The sequence below is a fragment of the Varroa jacobsoni genome, unplaced genomic scaffold (assembly GCF_002532875.2).
Source record: "Varroa jacobsoni isolate VJ856 unplaced genomic scaffold, vjacob_1.0 scaffold_1255, whole genome shotgun sequence".
NCBI classification, from domain to species: domain Eukaryota; kingdom Metazoa; phylum Arthropoda; class Arachnida; order Mesostigmata; family Varroidae; genus Varroa; species Varroa jacobsoni.
In genome coordinates this window covers 155,045-161,789 of record NW_019214157.1, presented here as the reverse complement: position 1 = coordinate 161,789, position 6,745 = coordinate 155,045, and the positions used below count along the sequence as shown (strand labels likewise).

Sequence of the window (6,745 nt, the reverse complement as noted above, 5' to 3'; positions counted from 1 at the left end):
GCATTAGGTCACTTCACCCGATTCAAACTCCACTACTCTGCAGGTGAGTGGTGTTTCTTTTGGCGTTCACGGTTCGTAATTGGTGTCACCTGGCTATCCAGGTTCGCCATTAGAAAGCTTTTGCGAAGCTGCGCGTTTGATAGATATGACAGGGGGCCAAATAGCAATACGCAAGGCTAGCGTTTTCGACTGCGGCACCTCCGTGGGCGATGAGTTGGATTGCACGCCGTTCCAAAATAACCAATGCCCGGATAGCTAAATCCGTAATGATGCAGTAAATTTCAAACGCCTGCTTCGGTCGTTGCGTATTCTTTGTCAGAGAAAACATGGCAGAATACTTGAGTGGTTACCGGTACCAGGACAAACTAACCAGTTGACGGACAACGTTGGACTCAGGTTAAGCGGTGTCTCGGGTCTGTGTCAATCGATGGCGTGCTCACTAGTGAGCTTTGCTTGTCGCCTGAGCAGCTTGACAGGTGCCGTGAGTGAGTAGACTGAGTGCGGTAATTTTGGCCTAAATTTGGCTTGAAGAGTCTATTCACCGCTTAGGCCAGCAATAACATCGTAAGGCTGATGCTGCTGATTCGACAGGGCCTGACCTTCAAGTCTACTAGCTAACCCATAGGCATATGCGGGTAAGTGCACTATATATGATGTTGACTCTAATGACAACTAGTGATAACGATACCTTTTCTAGTGAAACGCGGATCTCAGCTACGTCCTGCAATAAGCAAAATTCAATATAAAACGACACTCTAGTTATATTGGTACAATCGTTATGCAGTCATTTTCCAGGAAAATTTCCGTAAATAAATTTTTACAGAGAAAAGGACGCGTCGATTTTTAGTCTCTAGAGTCCATACGTAGTAGACCTGTATGCTACACCAGTGACGATTCTAGTACAAGGCTAATTTAAGGAAGTGTTGCATTCATTTTTCTATAAAACAACAATTATGATTAATAAATAATTATAGGACAAACTTATTTTATTTTTTAACTCGATTCGCCTTAAAGGGTTAAAAAAAAATAACTTTTTAATGTATTATATAATACACTAAACAGTTTCCCATTCTGAAATCAGTCAAATGCCCGGCTACGAAAAGCCTTAAATTGCCACAGTCGAGAAAGATAGCTAATACGTTTGAAAACGATATTTAATTCACGGTGTTAACCACCAAATGGATTAGTCATAAGTTTATATAACTAAAAAGGATATCAAGCAAATGCTGCGGGTAACAACTGGAAGTTAGACAGTTTTAATAACTTCAAACAAATCCCAAGGTATTTTCCATTTGTCAACAAGAGATAAGTTTCGGCTATTTACCTATCGTACGATTATCATAGGAGGCACTTTCATTACGTGTAGCCATAGCGAATTTAAAAAAACACTACTTTTACCATTAAAAACATCTAAAGAAGGGTTTCCATTTCAGCCAGCGCCTGTCGTACGATACCATTATCTCTTAGCTTTACACTTCTTTACCTTTAGACCCAACTTCATGCGTCGGATTAATTCAATCCAGTCAAAGGTCTGTCGTTAATGTTGCATTATACATAGATCATCGTAGAACGTCCTCTCACTCAGTCGCCTTTACCTCGGCTATGCCAGCTTCGACAGCGGGGTTACTGGTTTTTAGGGTTGGACTGCACTTTTTCTGTAGTGAAACAACAAGCGAAGGCGACACAAACTGCTACTGAATGGCGGCTCCGAAACGGCAATTCCATACACTGGGACTGGTCGATGTTTATTTTCATGATGAAAACTATGGGGAATCAGCCTGCATCGGTGCTGCCGTCGCCGTCGCCGCCGCCGCCGCCGCCGCTGGCTTGTCTCCGATGACCGATTCCCTAAGACGCCTGTGCATGCAGACGACTATCCGATGCTGGTCTCCGCCCGCCTCTCGTGGCGCTACTTGCAGTTACGATTAATAATAATATAATTATAGTGGAGAATGATCAGCAAAAAACATTTTTAAGATGTGGACGGCCAAGTCGGTTGCGAGCGCTGCGCATGTGCTCGATGGGTATCGCCTCACGAGAGGCGTCCCGTCACCTTGTCAACTGCCCCTTCCACTCGCGGAAGCCCTGTAGATGACTAAAAACGCGAACCTGATATTATGGGCGCGGGTCGATTAGCCGCCATCTGGAAAAAAGCCAATGGTTAGCTAACTAGTTGACATCTTGAACCGAAAAACTACGGTATAGGCAGCCGCATTTGTTCTTTAATAATAACCCTTTAGACGATCGCTAATTGGCTCGAACTCTCTCTGACCGTTTATGGTCGACGCCATGAAGCTACAATGGCGGAGAATGAAAAATGCTGCAAAGTACAACAAAAATCAACATGCCATTTCAAATTAATGCTACATGTATATATTGTTCATCTGCGGCATCATTTCATTATAAGTTAATTTTATATTTATCTACTATCGTTTGATATCGTTACTTAGCAGAAGCAGATAGATCGTCATGTACTTTCTTTACGAAAACAGAAGTATTTCATTTCCGATTAATCTAACCGAAGAACAAAACAAAAAAACGTTTCGTCTAACTTCGAAAGCATTACAGCTCTTTGAAAAGGTCTAGAGAAATAGACAGGGCAATCTCCTATGTTCTACATTTCGACAATGTTTAATAGCTCGCTCGTATTATGGCCGGCAAATAACGCCGAACGAGATGCCAGCGACTGCAGACAGTCCGACTTCTGCTACTGATGCTCTGAACGACGAAAACAGGTCCGTCTGTTCGTTTAATAAATGCTCGTTCGTCAAATCGCCAACGGTTTCGAAATGTAAACCCTTTTTTCCTAGCAAATCTCTAATACTCGATTTGTCTTCAGCCTTAGACATCACTTCCTGCCATCTCCGATCTCCGCTGCGAATCGGTATTTGTGGCCAAAAAAGAGCTCTCTAAGTCTGTATCGGAAATATCTCTATATAAGTGTTTGGGTCTCAAAATGCCATAGGAGAATCGCCTCCCCAGCACCTCTTTGGTATCAGCGACTCAGTATACAAAAAAAGTCCTCCATAGAACTGCTGCATTGCCGGCACTGCGAAACACTGCTAGACTGGGGTGTCTATTCAGTGGGGGTTTGTTCAACTATGTATGTAACGATACACGATGTCTAGAGCTTTTTCCTTTTAGCTGAAGCGGTATGCACAACTGTATCGGAGCGGCAATAGATTAGTCAGCAAAATTTATAACGAATTTTCAGGCGACACGTAGTAAAAGTGGTCGTTTTAGGGTTTCATAAGTTACATCTTATAGCAGGGTTATTGTACGTATTCCTACTTAGGAAACGGCATCATATAATTAGAAGACCATGCACTTCTCGCCTTTGACAAGTCATGGACAGACCGAGTTCGTCTCCTTTCGACTGTTATCATCTCAATACGTTCGTTGCTTGCTTGTTCAACTCTATCTTACACACACATATATATATGCAACGATACAAATAGTCAATACAGAGGGGTGTGCATTCCCTGAAGTCATTATATGAAACTTTGGCTTACTGCTGTAAGCAAGCGCACCCGCTGCATCTCATAGCACTTAACTAGCGAAACGAGATTCCGCTCTGACTGCTGTACCTCCGCTGCTACCGATTCTGGTGTTAGCGTTGCCGCCATTGCCTTTGAGGAATTATTTCTTCCCACCGCCGAAGTGTAGTTGACTGTCGTCTATCGACTTTTTAAACTTTCATAACCCCCGTGCCACCAACCCCTACTACGCTCACTTGCTGAGTTTCACATGTCGACGTCGATCTCCTGGAATATCCACTGCCGCCTCCATACCCATATGCCCTGGTCTTTTAAATCCCAGCTGTCGTTAATGAAATCTACGACGGCTGCGGTGGGAGAAGGCAGTCCTGCGAGCCTTAACGACGCGACGTTGTAGGACTCTGCCCCCTTTTGCCCGGAACACTAGCTGCATGCACTACGAGGCTCACACATATTTTGATTTGCTCAACGGGTCCGTTGGCCAACAGCGACGCGTTTCTTCGGCTGCTGTTGTAAGAGCCAAGTAAAAACAACGTACTTAAACCTCTTCTGTTTCAGCGTTGCGCTCCCCATTCATCGCTTAGCGTCTTTAGCGTTCACTGCTTCTTTCTTGTCTTTCTAACCCCTGCCCAGTTGTTCCATAGACGTTTCTCTCTGACGACTGCCGAACAGTGAGTACGATGGCCTAGGTGCTTAATTAATTTCAGAGCTACCGGTGTGCGTCTTTGCTGGCCGCCACAAAAACAACGCCACTACCGCCCGCTGCTGCGTTAGAATACAACGAAGACGACGAGAAGCATAGCGAACACTCTGGAGTAGACACGGGTTTCAAGAAGTTTAAGGGAAAGGCAGGGGGCATCGCAGTGTGGCATCCAGTCCGGGGGTGAGATTCAGCGGGCTCAGCTACCGGTCAGGCGATCTCTTGAGCTGCAGGCGGGGTAGTATGGGACAGGCGCCATAGAGACTTGGTATGGCAGCATTTTTTCTGTCTCTACCTTCCTTCTCTCTTTTGCAACGTTTATTAATAGAATCTGTATATACATCACCTTTTCAGTGGACAAGCTGTGAACGCCTAAGCACCAGTAGTTAGTTGGTGGGTCGGTTAGCGGACCGGCTCTGTTAAGGCGGTCGACCAAGGTGGCACTCGCATCTCTGAAGGATTCCTATATGAAGACAAGTAGAAGGCGGAGGAGGTGCTGCTATTACTCGCTAAAATCTAGCGTCGTGGCTGCTTTAGCGTACTAAATAGATAAACACCGACTGAATAATATCAATAAATAGGAATAAAAGGTCTTAAGCGCTTGTTGACTTTTGCTGTCTGCCTGCAGGCAAAACTGTTCTGTGTGATTTTTTTCAACGGAAACTCCAATAAAGTTTTTTTTTTATGAAACCTAGGCAATTCGAAGATTAAAGCTAGCGACCGCGTATGCCATATGCCTGATGTAGTGCTCCATTTGAATTACCAAGTTATGGTCGGATAACCTAGACCAGGTTAGAACGTCAGTAAAATAGCCCTTATTGATACCGGGCATGTTGTCGACATCGGTATGTATGGGTAAGAGATTGTCAAAATGAAGCATCAGAGATTGAAATAGGTTTTCTTAAACAGGCTGTATTAGTAAAATAAAAATCGCGAAATCTCACAAAATATTTGGCAATTATTACAACAATCCCCAAATATTCAAAAGCTTTAGGCGAAAAGCCAATGGGATCCAACGGTTACTCGTAACGGCAGTCGATAATAAATACAGATAAGTTTATCAGCGCATATAATAAGTATAAATATATGTAAACATGTGTAAATAAAAGGCAAATTTGATGAAAAAAAAAAAAGAAGATCAGATTAATTTTACAATGTTTAATTCTAGCAGCGAATCGACAACTTAGCATTTAGTTTGAACATGCACAGACATCTTTGGAGAGAGCAACATTTTGATAACAAACGGGAAAGACCCAGACGTTTAGAAGTCTTGTACCTTCACCAAAAGTTTATATTTATTCGAACCACTTCCGTCACGGCTGTACCGAAGCAATACTTCAAAAACATCTAACTTAAACCTTGCACAGTGGCTATAGCACAGAAAAGCGGTACAGTTCAAAGTGGCATACGTCACCAAGCGATAGACTGGTTGTTCGCCCTGTTATAGAAATGACGTCCAATCTGAATAGATCTAATAGTCACCCAAATCACCCCTTTCTCTGCAGGATTGTTGGTTGCAGGCTTGCGCTAATATCTTTCAACGCATGCCTTTGCCATTTCCCCACGTCACTACGCGATAAACGTAACTCCTTACTGAGAGTTACGAATAGCGCCTAATCTTGTCCTCCTCTCACACAGTTATCTCGACCCATTCGAACCCCAATCAGCTAATTCTGACCATCGGTACGGCCTGTGTTTCGCCATGCCGTCGGTGACGACTTGCTCTCGACGGCTGTCTTTGTGCCTGCGCTTTTGTAAACCAGCACCGGTTCGGTCGTCATCTCCATGAGAATGATATCGCGGCGGATGACTTATGACCTCGTGCCACTTGGTGACAACAATGTCATCACGTTGGGGCGATGGCGGCACACTTTCGTTGCACGGGTCACCGTTGTTCCTCTGCAACTCGCTCTGTCCCTGACTAAGCGCCCCTGGAAGCCCACACAGCGAGAAACATTGTGAGAACTTTTTGGAGAGCCTTATTCTCTTTTGTGCCTTGCAGCTCCTAGACGTATCGTATCGCACAGCGGAGTTGCCCCGTCGTACTGCAGCATTTGCCAAGTGGCGAGCACACACCGAAGACCGCCGGAACGGGATTGGTCTGCCTCGTCCGGATACAATGACGAAGTCGATTGCCAATGCTTGCTCAGCATTGGCCAACGTACAAGCATCTACGCGCAATTTGACTCTCAAGAGAAGCGGCCCACTCGGCTGCTTGCAATTTTTCAATGTCCAATCTTTGTGAGTTTTTCACAAATGCGAGCGACACTTGACCCGCCTGCGCATCACTTCGCTTCGTTTTCTTTCTATATCTGTCTTTTCCGATGACCCCCCACCCGCCCCCCCCGTCGTCCACCTCTCATCGTCTTTCCGTTCTGTTCAACCGTCCAGAGCGCACAGCATCCACAGCGACCGACCCGAGTTTCCGGTTTGATCAGCTGAGTCGCTTCCTTTACCGTCTGGCATTCTTAGCTGCCTTTGTCCAGCTGAGCTGAATCTTCTATCCCAAGAGAACTGATGAAGGGATCGTGGTTCAACCACATTGAAC

General features: G+C 44.8%; 1 long non-coding RNA gene across 1 annotated transcript in view; it reads right to left on the bottom strand.

Moving 5' to 3' along the window:
- Window positions 1–1,227: 1,227 nt before the first annotated feature.
- The window catches only part of LOC147752439 (uncharacterized), a 25,162-nt gene continuing 19,644 nt past the window's right edge, over window positions 1,228–6,745 (bottom strand). The window contains exon 2 of the long non-coding RNA XR_015314058.1: window positions 1,228–2,143. This is a non-coding gene — a long non-coding RNA (uncharacterized LOC147752439). The remainder of the gene's footprint in view (window positions 2,144–6,745) is intronic.